We start from the raw sequence: 15097 nt of genomic DNA, 5'->3' as shown, positions 1-15097 counted from the left end.
AACAATATTCATTATTGCGTGTGGGAATTTTCAGTGTATATACTTTGTATGTGAGGGAGGGTCGTAGGCATACTCCGTTTATTAAAAGACTAGTGTTTTCCTTATTCTGTGACTTTCAGTTATTTAGTTATAAAAGAATCTAAGTTAGAAGGAAGTAAGAAAAGAAGTTCACCTGTCAGTATTCTTATCTGGCAGTTATTTCTGTGTCTTCTTGTAGCACCAAGCAAAATTGATGTTATTTTTTTTTTCTTTAATGGCTAACATCATGATAATTTTGCGTAAGCCCTGATTTTTTAGAAAAAGCTGTTTCAAATTTGTATAATATGAGATTTTTTTTAAAAAACAGTACCTCATTTTAGGTCAGGACCCAAGAATACAAAAATAATTAATACTTCCACTTCCCTTAGATGATGTAACTGAGTCAGTGGGGTTGGTACAGAGAGGGAAGGTCTATGCTTGACTTTCCAGTTAATGGATTAAAGGCCAGGTGCATAAAGATGTGCCCTGAAGCATCAAGATAGGGTGCCGAATGTCATCTCCATGTGATACACTAGGCAGTAGCATCTGAGGTGGCCAGCTACTGTCTCATCTCTTCCATGATACTCTTGCTTCGCTTGGATCACAGATATCACACCCGCCTGTTTTCTCTGCCACCCCATTGGCCTTTCATTTTTTAGACTCCTTTGCCTCATTTCCCACATCTCTTGATAGTGGAGCTCAGTCCTTCGATCTCTTCTCTCTAACCCTAACCTTGTGGTCTTGTCCAGCCCCATGACTTTAAGTGTCATCCGTATGTTGGTAACTCCCAAAGTTATTATCTCTACCTAAATTTTTCTTTCCTGAGCTTTAGGTTCTTTTATTTTGCTGCTTACTTCAGTTTTGCTTCTGGGGTAGCTAACAGACATTTTGAACAGTGCAGAGGTGGGAGATATTTTTTCCTTGGAAATTTTTGGAAAGAAAAAAGGTATACTTTCTTTATGGAATCCATATTACATAGGTATATTAATTCAATCTGATCGTATAAATACTAGTATATAATTTTTTTTTTTTTTCAAAATAATACATGCTAATTGTAAGTCTTCTTCTAAAAACTTTCTTCATTTATGTGTCTCCTTGAATCTTTAGGATCACCCCGCTTTTCAGTTGAATTACAGACTCCTCTTGTCCTTGTTTAATTTCTTAATTTCTAAGTAGGGACACATCTGTCCGGGTTTGACGTTACTGATGGACAGTGTTTGTGGGAGCCCTTGGGTTCCTGCCACCCTGTTAGAATGTTACTGTCGGTCTCCCATTTTCAGAGTAAGTCTGGAGGGGGCCAGTGAGTGTACTTCGAGGTCTCTACCTTATTTCTGGGGCTTTGAAGATATCATTTAGTGAAAAGTTTGAATAAGTTAGGCTCTTGTCTATTTCCCTGATGCCTGGCCAAGTAGACTACTGGGAATTGTAGGTAATTTGTTCCTTGTCTATTAGATTATGAATTCAGTGAGGGTAGGAACCCCATCTTAGTATTATTTGGTACTGAAGTACCAAATGGAGTGGTTTGTGTATGATGGGCATTCACCAATTTGTGCTGGATTAAATGAAATTGAATTATTGTGTTTAGAAGAGACAGAACTGGGATTAGATTCAGTCAGGCAGCTTCCTTACCACACTGCAGTACTGTGAGCTCCGGATTCTGCTATCCATTCTGCTTAACAAAAACAAACGCGGGGCCCATTTGGAGCACGTGGGTATTGTATTGTAAATAAGTTTCTGATGGAGTTTGTACAGAATTCCTATTGGGTACCTTCATATAGCAGTTTCACAATTGATTGCATATGTTTACTATGAATATATTTTTGTCTTCTGGTATTGTTGCTATTTCTTTTTTTCCCCTTGTGTTGGAAAAGTAGTCAGGAAACATTGTGGCAATAGGTCATACTTCATAAACTGCAGAATGGAGCCCGGGCTTGCATTTGATCTTTGTAGATGTAAATACAGAGCTTTCACTTGAATTGTTGCAGGAATTTAGGTCAGATTTGGTTGCATGTAACAAAAGCTCAAAATAAGGTGGTTTAAACAGTGTAAAAGTTTACTCTTTTTCTCAGGAAGCCAGAGGTGGTCAGGTAGGGGTCGATAATGCTTCTTGGTGTCAATTCCTGCTCTGTTGTGTATGGTTTGCCTTCCTAGTCACTTTAGGCCCAGGACGTCTGCTCCAGTTTATCATATGGCACTGTCTTTTGTGGTGGGAACACTTTCCAGAGGTTGCACGTGCCACTTTTGCTCACATACTATTGGCCCGAATGGAGTTGTATGGTTACATGCAGTTGAAAGGAAGCCTGGGAAATTGTTGTCTTTTGTTTCTAGACATCCATGTGCTGTTCTAATACTTGGAGAATTTATTACTGAGAATGAAGGGGGGAGAGAGAGAGAGAGAGAGAGAGAGAGAGAGAGAGAGAGAGAGAGAGAGAGAGAGTGTGTGTGTGTGTGTCCCCGTCCAGTTAGCCATTGCCGCTTTTATTATCAATGGGTAGATGGATATGGGTTTCTTTTTCCTCCCCTCAATTCACTGAAGGGTTACTTTGACTATCTTAACTAAGAAGTGGCATTTAAGAACACCTGCCAAAAAAGTGAGGAGACAGTACACAGAATAGAGAAAATACTTGCAAATGATATGTCTTATAAGGGACTTTAATCCAGAATATACGAAGAATTCTTGTAACTCAAAAGATAACCCAAATAAAAAATAGGCAAAAGATCTGAATTAGACATTTCTTCAAAGAAAATATACAGGTGGCCAATAAACACTTCATAAGATACCTAACATAAAAGCCATCAGGGAAATGCAACTCAAAACCACAATGAGATACTACTTCATACCCACTAAGAGGGCTATGAAAAAGTCAGATAATAACAAGTGTTAGTGAGGATGTGGAGGAATTGGAACTCTCATACACTGGTGGTAGGAATTTGAAGTGATATAACTGCTTTAGAAAACAGTTTGTTAGGTTTTCAAAAAGTATGTCCCAGAAATTCTCCTAGCTGTATATGCAAAAAAATGAAAACCTATGTCTATATAAAAGTTTGTGTGTGGATGTTCATAGCAGCATCATTTATACTAGCCAAAAAATAGAAATAACCCAAATGTTTACTAACTGATTAGTGAATAGATAAAATGCAGTATATCCGTACAACAAAATATGACTTGGCAATAAAATGGAATGAAGAACCAGTACATGCTGCAGTGCGGATAAACCTTAAAAACAGTATGCTAAGTGAAACCAGTCGCAAAAGACCACATATTATATGATTCCATTTATATGAAACATCCAGAATAGGCAGATCAGAAGACAAAGTGAATTGGTGGCTCCCCTAGGGCTAACGGATTTGGAGGGAAATGAAGAGTGACTGCTAATGAGTATTTTTTGGGGGGCGGGGTGGGGTAGGGAGGTGATGAAAATGTTCTACATTGATTTTGGCGATGGCAGTACAGCTTTGAGAATATATTAAAAAGCCATTGAATTGTACACTCTAAGGCAAAATGTATAATATGAATTATATCTCAGTGAAGTTTTAAAAAAAGGAACGCAGCTACAAAGAAATATTTACCATAACTAAAATGTTCTTAAAATGACTATAAACATTCATGACATGCCAGCCATACTTTAAATATTGTGGGCTATGAAATGATCCTGTCACTCATTTTAGGTTGGAGAAGAGTATTTTGTAGAGTTTTTTCCCCCTTGGCAAGCTGTAGTCTGTCAGGAGAGGTGGCTTTCTTCTCTGAAGGGTGAAATATTGTACCCCCTGCTTCTGCCACAACAACTTTGTTGTATAATATAATCGGAGTTTCGTTGGTATACTTGCCACATGCCACATTCTGCTGTGACCCCCACACATTTGCTCGATAAATAATTGTCATTCTGCGAAGTTCTCCCACACATCACATTCAGGCTCTGCTTAAAGAAAATGCTTCCCATTTTGCTCTCATTAATCTGACATTTCAAATATTGTATTTGGTTTGATTTTTGCCTAGTTCTTAGTGCGTTGCTTTTGAAAAGATGACACAATACTTCTTACTTTTATAATTCACCCATTTATATTTTCATCATGATAATGGAAGGATGAAATCACCTATGTATCTGAAGCATTGTGAGTTTTAGAGTGCTTTTACACCAGTGACTTTATTTAGCTTCTGCGTGGAACTGTACTGTTTGCCAATTTATATTTATTTAGCAAGAGAGAATAACCAAATTTAATGCAAACATATATATGGGAACCCTTCATATATGAGAGTCAGAAACCGCACATGAACGAAAGGTTCTTTACCGTTTGTCACTTTAGAAGAGTCAGTTAAGAACATGGTGCTTCCAGAAGCCCATGCAGTTGGACTGAATAATAAGAATGTTTCCGTAGCACATTAACTGTGCTAATACCTATAGTATTTTACAGTACGTGCCATTTAAGCACCTAAACAATTGTTCACTGTGTTGGCATTGAGGATGCAAGACTAAACCAGAAACTTCAAAAGGCCAGGCCTTAAGGCAACTCACAGACCCAGGAGAGTTTACAAACAACTAACAGTTCAGAGGTCTCTCTCTAAGGTGCTTTGGGAGTAGAGAAGCATTAGGGAGTGGGGCTGGCTGGGAAAGCTTACTAGAAAAATTGATTGTTATATTGAATCTTGAAGATTTAGTAAAAGTTTGGAAATGCAAAGGAAGAGAGACCCAAGGCAAAAGGAATCATTAAGTCCTGAGAAAACATGTTGAGATAATTCTTTAAGTCAGAGGTTCTCAACTCTGAGTGATTTTCTTTCTGTCTGGAGTCATTTCGATCCTCACAGCTGGGGTGGGAAGGGCTGGGCAGGCTGTCGATGCTGGCATCTAGTGGACAGAGGCCAGCAGTGCTGCTAAATATTCAGCACAGGACAGCCCTCAGCAACAGTCATCTGGCATCTAGTGGACAGAGGCCAGCGGTGCTGCTAAATATTCAGCACAGGACAGCCCTCCGCAACAGTCATCTGGCTCCATGTGTCAGCAGCGTCACTTTCAGAAGCCCTGCTTTTGATAAGACAACAGCTTCAACAAATGTTTGTGGAGTTGATGGAATTATACTGTTTTCTTTAACTTGAATATAGTCATGAGGTGTATATTTTAATAAAAGTGTAACAGCTGCATTGGTTTTGGTGCAAGGAATGATTTAAAGCCAGAATGTAAAGGGCTCTGTGCGGCTTTGTGCTGTCAGGGATGGTGCATCGTTCATGAACTCTACTAAGATTCCAGTGCAGAGAGACTAGGAAAGGAAGTTATTTTTTGAGAATTTAGATGAAATTAGTAGAAAATGGAGTGGATAGAATAAGAAACAGCATTTCCTGTATATAGGCTTCTGTGTTTTTTATTAGTGTAAGAGTTTGCCCTATAGATGATATTGTTGATACTGACATACTAAAAGCCATATTTTATATTGCTTACAATATTTAAATGAAAAATCTGAGTCGACATTAATATGAATTTATTCTTAAAATACGTGCTGAAGAACATTGGAGTATGAGTCATAGAAAAGTTTTTAGTGTTTGGACAAAGCTGTAATGAACAATTGAGTACAAGGGTTTGTGTGGACTCATGTTTTCATTTCTGTTGAATAGAATACCTTGGGAGTGGGATTGCTGGGTGTGTGTGTGTGTGTGTGTGTGTGTGTGTGTGTGTGTGTGTACGTACCTATATGTATATGTACGTGTGTATGTATATGTGTATATACGTATATGTATGTGTGTATGTATATGTTTGATGTTTAAAAATTTGAGTTTTCTAACATCATTTTATCCTCCCACCAGCAGTGTATGAGAATTCCAGTTTCCCACCCCTTTACCAACTTTTGATTATGTATTCTTTTCCATTTCAGCTAATCATGACTAGCGATGCTGAGTACCTTTTCATGTGCTTAATAGCTATTCATAGTCTATTGTGAGGTGTCTTTTCAAATATTTTGCTTTTTTGAAAAATTGTTGGTCTTTTTGTTATTGAATTGTAAGAATTATTTTAAGTATTCTGGATACAAATCTTTTATCAGGTATATGAATTGTGAATACTTTATCTGATCTGTGGTTTTCCTGTTCATTTTCTTAATAGAGTCTTTTGGTGAGAAGAGCAGTTTTATTTTGTTGAATTTCAATTTATCAGTTTTTAAAAATTTTATTGGTAGAGCTGTTTGCTCTAAGTAGTCTTTATTCCAAGGTTGCAAAGATATTTCTCTGCATTTTCTAATAAAGCTTTATAATTAGCCTATTAATCATGAATATTTTCAGGGAGGGTGTATGGTATGATTTGCGGAGGTTGTTACATCTTCTTATACAGATGTTCAGTATTTCTGGCACCATTTGTTGAAAAGGACTTTCATGTTATTGAATTGTTTTTGCATCTTTGTCATAAATCATCTGATTGTGTATGTGTAGGTCTATTTCTAGATTATTCTGTTCCACGGATTATTTGATTGTCCTTTTGTCAGTTCTTCACTATCATTATTACTGTAGCTTTATAGTAAGTCTTGAAGCCAGGTAGTCTGATTCCTTTGTTCTGTCAAAATTGTTTTGGTGATTCTATATCCTTTGTGTTTCATTTCCACAAAATACCTACAGGCCAATATTATCAATTTGGAGCATTAATAATTCATTAGTATAACTTTCCATTTATATAGTCTTTAATTTCTGTCAATAATATTTTATTGTTTTCAAAATAGGGGTCATAGACATATTTCGTTAAATTTCCTAAGTAGTTTATGTTGCTGGATATTATTCTGAAAGATATGATTTAGATTTCATTTTCCAATGTACAGAAATGCAGTGGGTTTTGTGTTCTACGGTATTGCTGAGTTGATTTATTAGTTCTATGTAATTTCTTTAGGATTTTTTTTATGTACACAGTGATATCATATATGAATAAAGTTGGCTTTGTTTCTTTCCAGTCTCTGAGACTTGTGTTTCTTTTCCTCTTATTGCACTGCCAAAACCTCCAATAACAAGCTTAATGGAAGTGGTGTTTTTGGGCATCTTGCCTTACTCTTGATCTTAGGGGAAAAGCATTTATTATTTCACTCATAAAGTACAATGTTAGCTGAAGATTGTTTGTAGATGCTTTTACCATGTTGAGGAAGTTTTTATTTATTCCCAGTTTTAATCATGAATAGATGTTAACTTTTGACAAAATATTTGTCAGTGTCAATTGAAATGATCATTAAATATTTTTCTTTAATCTGTTAATAGGTAAATTGCAATGAATTTTCTAAGAGAAACTGATCTTTCATTCCTGAGACAAATCCTACTTGATCATGCCGTGTTAACTTTTTTGTATGTTGCTGTATTAATTTTGTTAATATTTTGTTAAGGTTATTTGTATTTATGTTCATGAGGGATGTTGTGTGTTATGTTCTTGTTTTGTAATGTCTTTGATTTTGATATCACAGTTAAGGTAGCTTCAGAAGAGTTGAGAAGTTTTCCATTTTGCTCTGTTATTTGAAAGTGTGCAATATTGGTATGATTTCCTCCTTAAATGTTTGTGAGAATTTATCTGTGAAGCCATCATGGTCTGGAAACTTTTTTTGTGTGTGGAATGTTTTAAAATTACAGGTTCATTTTATTTAGTGGCTAAAGGGATATTCAGATTTTCTATTTTTCTCTTGTTAATTTTGGTAAATTGTGGTTTGATAAGTTCTGCTAAGCTGTTGACTTATTGGCATAAATTTCTTCACAACATCCACTTATTTTCATATCTGTAAGATCTGTAACAATAACTTTTTCATGCTTGATACTGGAGATTTTTGTTTTATATTTTTTGATGTTTTACCTAGAGTTTTATCAGTTTTATTTCAGATAAACCATCTTGTCCATTTTATATTTCATTGGTTTGTGCTTTTATTTTTATTTCCTTTTGGTAACTTAATATTTTATTTGTTTTTCTTTTAGTTACTTCTTAGGATGGAATCATAGATTATCCACTTTATTTTTGAATGCCGTAAATTTCTTTCTAAGGACCACTTTAGCTTGCATCCCACAAATTTTGATGTGTAGTGTTTTCCTTTTAATTCAGTTCCAAATACTGAATTTTTTTTTATATGATTAGGACATAAGTGTTAAATTTTAACTCAGGTGTTAGAGATATGTTTAAAAATTTTCTAATACATCAGTACTTTGAAGTTTACTTTTTTTTTTTTTTTGGTTTCAAATGTCGTCTCATTGCCCCAGATGTGGTTAGTTTACTAAATGATACCTGTGCACTTGAGAACAATTGAGTTTTCTGCTGTTGTTGGGTATAAAGTTCTTTAAATGTCAGTTAGATTAAGCTGGTTGATAACACTGCTCAAATCTATATTGTTTTGATTTCTGATATTCTATCGGTTATTAAATTAAGGATGTTAAAATAACTATTAGGACTTGCCTGTTTCCCTTTGTTAATTTTTGTTTCATGTGTTGAGTATTTGAGATCTTTTTTTTGTGCATGTACATATATGATCGTTATGTCTTCTTGATGAAGTGACCCTTTTATCATAATGACATATTTCTTGTTTTTGATAATCATTTTTATCTTGAAATCTACCTTGTATATTAACATAGTAACATTAGCTTTCTTATACTTAGTATTCACGTGGCATACATTTTTCACCATTTTCCTTTTACCTGTCTGTTTTTTATGTTTAAACTTTGTTTATAAATAATGAGTCACACTTAAAAAAAAGTCTTTTTAGCTTTTGCTTTTTTCATCGGGTTTTAATTTATATACAATTTAGTTATTAATATGGATTTAAGCCTACCTTATCGGTTTTGTTTTCTGTTTGTCCTGTTTGTTCTTTGTTTTTCTGTTCTTCCTTCCCTTTTATTGAATTGAATATTTTTTAGTATTCTATTTTATCTCCTTTGGATTTTTCATCATGACTCTTTGTATGTGCATTTTTCGGTAGTTGTCCTAGAGACTATAACGTGCATTTTTAAATTATCATAGTATCTGTAATTTCATGAACAATATAAGAACCTTACAACAACAGACTTCCAATGACCACTCTTGCCTCTGTGCCCTTTCTACATTTTAATTCTACCTACACTGTGAACCCAATAATACATCGCTACTTTTACTTTATGAAATCAATAATAATCTTTTAAAGAAATTTAACATTTTACATATATATATATGTTTATATATATACAAGGGTGTGTTTGTGAATTTTTTTTTTTATACCAACATATTTATGATTTTCTTCATTCTTTTCTGGAGAACTGACTTTTTATCTTGTGTCATTTCCCTTAAGTTCCTTAGGCTAAAATAATTTGAATATTTCTTGCAATGCAGGTCTGCTAGAGAAAAATTTTTAAATGTTTTATCTATCTGAAAATGTCTTTATTTTGCCTTCATTTTTGGTAGATACAGTATTCTAGATTGATAGTTTTTCCCCCTAAGCACGTCAAAGAAGTCATTCCATATTTTTCTTATGACAAGTCATCCATCTTTCTTATTGTCCTCCTATATGTCTTCTTTTTCTTTTGCTGCTTTCAAGATTTTCTTTTTTATGATGTGCTTAAGTGTGTTTTTTTGTTTTGTTTTATTCAGCTTGGGGCTCATTGAAATTCTTGGATACATCAGTTATTTCTTATGAGTTTTAGAAAATCTTAGCCATTATCTCTTTAAATAGTTCTTTTGCTCCATTTTCTCTTTCTTGGCTTTCTGGAATTCTGATTGCATTATGTTAGACTACTAGATAATTATTTCAGTCATACCTAAAGGATTTTAATTTATGGAAGTGACTGAGGGACAACAGTGTGAGACGAATACCACTGAAAATATTTTATTACATTTTTCAAGAGAAGTGGGCACACCATGCCACACATGGCTACATGGGGAGACATTAAATTTTGGTCAGGAGTCAGGATGGAGCAAGAGGAAATCCTAGACCGGAGCCTTTATTGGGGTTTTTGTAGTAAAGGTAAGGCAGAGGAGGGAAAACAGCATGGGTTGGCTGGTTTAAATAATATTGGTGGACTCCAGGCTGTAGGAGTGGTTTTTAGTTGTCTGGCTCCTGGTCCCAGGTTGATTTAGGGCAGGGGAAATAGTGGCCTAATTGGAGTTAGATAAAGGGGATGGTCATGGATATAGACTTGGGATTGGTATGTGAAAGGTATCCTCCTGAAGTCTTCATCATTGTCATTTTTTTTTCTCTTCTTGCATATCCATTTGTCTCTTTTTAATAGTTAACCATTTCTTTGTTGAAATTTCCATCAGTTCATGCATGTTGGCCACCTTTTGCATTGGCTCCTCTAGCATACCTACAATTGCTTTTAGATTTCTGTCAGGTTTTTTCTGTCTCATACTGGCATATTCCTGGGTCTGGTTATCTTGACTGCTTCCTCTCTTGGTGTTGGGTTACATTTTCTTCTTTGCATACCTTGTAAGTTTTTGGTCGATTGCCAGATATTACATTTAAGAGAGCAGTAGGGACTAAAGTGAGTAATATTCATGCCTAGTAAAGGGCTAGCCCATTTTTCCATCAGGTTATTTATATGTCAGGCTGTCACTTCAGTTGGCAGTTGAGCTGAGATTAGCATTGTTGTTACTTTAATTAGATTCTGTTTATCACAGGTTTCATGTGATTTGAGAATGCCATCAGAATCTTCTCTGGAAGTTCTCTGGACCTGCCTCTCATACTTAACACACGCAGTTTGGGGTGGGCATGGGCCGGGGGCTCTCTCCTAGCCTGCTCTCAGACTGTCTCCTTGAGCACTTGGTGATGGCCCATGGGAAGGAGTTGAAGGGTGGGCTCAGACTCTCTTTGTGTCTTTGTCTTCTAAGGATTCTAAACCATCCCACCAGCTCGTACCCTTACTTTAAAACTTTGTTTAAATTCTGTTTTCTTCATCTCTGATGGCTTCCTCTTTGTTCTGCTGCTTTACAAAAGGTGAAAGCCAGACATGCATACCTGTGTGTTTCCCTCCCTCTCTCCCTCCCTCCCTCCTTCCTTTCTTACCTCCCTCCCTCCCTTCCTCTTTCTCTTTCTCTCTCTCTCTGTCTTCTCTCCAAGAAGGGGCCTGTAACTTTTTACATTTTCATTCATTATGATTCTTTGTATCTTTAGTTCTCAGATAGTCATTTAAAAATAAAAATGGCTATGATTTTACAAGTTCTCCATCTCGTTCTTGTTAGTGTGAGAATAGGATTGTCTTAACTTTCTACCTTCTAAGCAGAGGCAACAGTTCTTTAGTGATTAATGCTTTGAATTCCCTTGTATTAGAGGGTATGATCCTTCTGACTGTGTCATTGCTTAGTTGCTCTATTTGAAACATCTTTTTGATGGACAGAAGAAAGAAGTTATTATAAAATCTTCACCCTTAGTAAAATTAGGCAACATGCTTTTCTCGAAAAATGTATGATTCATAGACTTATACTTTAATTTTTTTTTCCAGCCACATTTATGAAAAACTAATTATGACAGCTACATTTCTTTAATTTGTAAAAAGTGCTTTGTTTGGCTTTGGCACTTTCTCCTCAGTAAAATTTGGCACAGGACTTGTAACATGCTGGTTGGTTTATTTTTTTCCCCCCTTTTCAACATTCCTCTTAGAAAAGCATTGGAATATTCCTGATTATTACGATCCTAAGTTTGGTTTAACAATTAGATGCTATTAATACTGTAGTTTAAAATGCGACCAATGTTTCCTAGTCTCATTTTTGCTTAATGATTTCCTACTAATTGATTATTAAAGGAAGAAAGGACTTTGATAAATTTAAAATGATTAACGCATGTTTTTAGTGCACTACATTTTATATTTCCTATGCTGGTGTTTTAGAGATAGGGGCTTAGTAAATAAGAAATGGGTGTGAGCAGTCTTTGTGATAGGATGGGAACCCAGCTTTATGTAATACTAGTGACTGATCTCTTTAAGTAATGTATTGCAAGCGTGAAATATTCTGGAGAATGTGTAGTGTGATGAGCTAATTCTTAAAAGTAGAATTGTTTTGCGTTACCATTTTATTATTTGTCAAAATGTAAACAAATAGAATTTTTTTCCTTGTAGGTGACATATCTCTGCTTAATCTCGCAACAGTTTTGTGTTTGTTTTCTTCTGCTATATTCCACAAAGGACTAGGTAGCTCAGGTCTGAGTCATTGTGCCTGGAGGGAAGGCATATAATAATACTTTAGTTTTTATGCCACATTGGATTTTTATCCAGATATAATAGGGCTGTTTCATTTGAAGCTTGACAGTTGCTTTTTTCCTTACTTTAGTATCTATAATTGCATTTCATAACTCTTCAAATTCTTCATCATGCAACACTTTGTTCTTGTCTTCCAAGTTACTGGCACCAGGCATTCTTTCTCTTCCCCAGCATCTCTCTTTGCTGCTCTGTGTGTAATTTGGTTAAGAATACTCAGCCATTTACCTGTAGTAAATAGTATTTCCCCTCACATATCAGTGAAAAGCCTTAAGGGAAAAACCAAAAGAAACTGGAAAGCACAAGGGATTTCATCAGGCTCAGTGTCTGATTTTGTGAGTATAGGTATATTAAATCTGTATTTGCTACAATTGTTTTTGGCTTCCACAGAATCCCTTTACTAGTTATTGATGCTATGTTATAATTGATCTGTCTGTTATTATTTGAGTGATGGCTTTATTACTTATTATTTTGTTGCCCAAAGCATGTAGAAGCACCTCTGAATATTAATCAAATGCATTCGTTTTTTCTTCATTTTTGCCGTTCTGTCTTATCCTCTCAGTCTTCTAATGAGTCTTTGCAGCCAGCTCTTGCCTATCTTCAGTCCATTTTCCACCCAGCAGCCAGTATTCATGTCCATATTTAATCTGATCATGTTATTCTCCTACTAAAAACCTTCAATAACCTTTAGGATAAACCAAATCCGTTGCATGCCCAACAAGGCCCTATGTGGTCGGACCGTAGGCCACCTCTCTAACCTTCCATGGTGCCACTTTACAACTGGTTAATAGGGCTAGTGATGAGGCTAATCCCAGCTTCGCCAATGTGTTTTTTTTCTCCTACGTACCTTCTCGGTTTAGGGGACAGCTCTGGCCCCATTTCTCTGACATGGTCATTCATCCTTCAGGCCTCAGATTAAATGTCCCTTCCCCAAGAAAGCCTAACATCCAGAGTTAGGTCAGTCCTTTTTCTTTCTTACTCCTGTTGTACCTTGAAATGCTTAAGTTGCCTGCTGAGACTGGCAGCTGAATTAGCCACAGACAGGTCTTCTTGACCACAGTTTAACATATTTGAAGTTAAATGTTTTTATGTTCATGAGTACATCTTCTGATGTCCTTATCGCACCCTCTTTTTCTCAGAAGTGGCTGGATTCACTCATTTACAGTTATTTGTCTGACTTCTTTGCAGCTCTCTATATAATTAAAATTAATTATTTGTCATAAGTTTACTTTCTTCTTTCTCTGCTAGACAGTAAGCCCTTTGTGGGCTGTATGCCTAGCCCAGTGCCTAGCCCATGGTAAGGTATGCAGTAAATAATTCCTGACCCTCTGGTACAAGACATAAAGCATGGTTGACAGTCACCCATGGCTCATTGAACTGAATGTATATCAACCCTGTGGTTATCTTCCCATGACAGCGGTTGCCATTTTTGTCCTTGGGTCCCATTATCTCTGCTAGTTTTGCCATTCCTGGATTAGAAAAGCTGTCAACTTCTTGTTATATATTTGCCTTAACATCTCATTTCACATTTTATACTTTAGTTCACCTAAATTACATATTAAATGTTTGAATACATGTAATTTTTAGAGAGGTCTGTAGATATGTATTTTTTTCCTGTATAAGAATGGAGCATTCTGGCAGATCTAAGACCCCCATGTGTAAGTATTATTTTATCGCTTGATGTAAAGGGAAAAAAAAAAAAATCTGTGCCATCTGAAGTTTTTATTTTCTCATAATTTTAATTACCTGCCTTGATCCCAGTGAGGGTTACTAAGAATAAGGGCCAATATTTCATGTCCCAGACAAGGAACTTCTGAAAACTGCCTGGTTGTCTGGGCATCTTGCTTTGATTCTTGCTCTGGAAGGAGGTAGAGCTGGAGGATGTGGGACCTTGGCTCCAGGCCACGTGGTGCCAGGGACCTGGTAAAGCTGGGCCAGTGCAAGAATGTTTAGAGTAGACAGTAGCCAGCTATTTTGCTGTTCAGGGTTGGAGGATTATTGGTGATCCTTTCCACAACATTCATAGTCTGGAGAAAATGGTCATAGACAAGAGCCTATCAGTTGCAACTATAGTTATTTCAGAGTGAACTTTAAACAAATAACTTCTCTTCTGCTTCGTAATCATCATGTGGAGAGAAAGCATAATGCCTGTGGGAGTGAGTGTTGGGAGCACAGCTTATTCATATTTGGCATAGTGCTTTTGGAATTCTTTATACTTTATAAAAATTATAGTGGTTACTGACTTATGGTTGATTCTTACAGCTTGGTTTTGTTGGAAAAGATTATCTGATAATTTAATATGAGGTGAAATACAATTATAGGTATGATAACTTAAAAAAAACAAACTATGTTCAATATCAAAGAAGAACTTGTTTTACTTTCCATTTCAACAATCTACTTAGTTTTCTGTGTTTTGCCTTCTTTGCCAGAAAAGTTTACTTCTAATACTTTTCATCAAATATACAGATTTGTTTCATTTGAGAAACCAACCACAGGTTCAGAGGAATTATTAGTGGTTTTTCTCTCTAGAATTCCTTCCTAATATTGAGTTGTCTGGCAGGATCTCCAAATGTCTGAATAAACTAAACTGAGAACGGTAGACATTTGGCCCAGAGGACCAACACAGGGCTCTAAGAAAATACAAAGGGAACACACCAAACGATTAACAGTCCTATCTTTCTGCACGGGTGAAAAGTGACTTTCTGGTTTTACTCTATCCATGTCTGAGGTGACAATAAATATGTATTTCTTTTATAAATAAAAACCAAATCATCACTACCACCTCACACTTATTAGGATGCCTACTTTCAAAGAGAGACAGACACAGACAGATACAAAAGAACAGGTGCTGGTGAAGATGTGGAGAATTCTTGTGCTCCTGGTGGGAATACACCGTAGTGCAGCTCTTGTGGAACACAGTGTGGCAGT

The 15097-nt window shown here is 35.9% G+C and overlaps 1 protein-coding gene across 2 annotated transcripts in view; it reads left to right on the top strand.

Annotated features, from left to right (window-relative positions):
- ARHGAP10 (Rho GTPase activating protein 10) overlaps positions 1-15097 on the top strand; it is a 242147-nt gene that overhangs the window by 108323 nt on the left and 118727 nt on the right. The gene's annotated exons all lie outside the window — the stretch shown is intronic.

The sequence above is a fragment of the Pteropus alecto genome, unplaced genomic scaffold, assembly GCF_000325575.1.
Source record: "Pteropus alecto unplaced genomic scaffold, ASM32557v1 scaffold50, whole genome shotgun sequence".
Taxonomy (NCBI): Eukaryota; Metazoa; Chordata; class Mammalia; order Chiroptera; family Pteropodidae; genus Pteropus; species Pteropus alecto.
The sequence above is the reverse complement of the archived record's forward strand: the minus strand, read 5'-3'. Positions and strand labels throughout refer to the sequence as shown.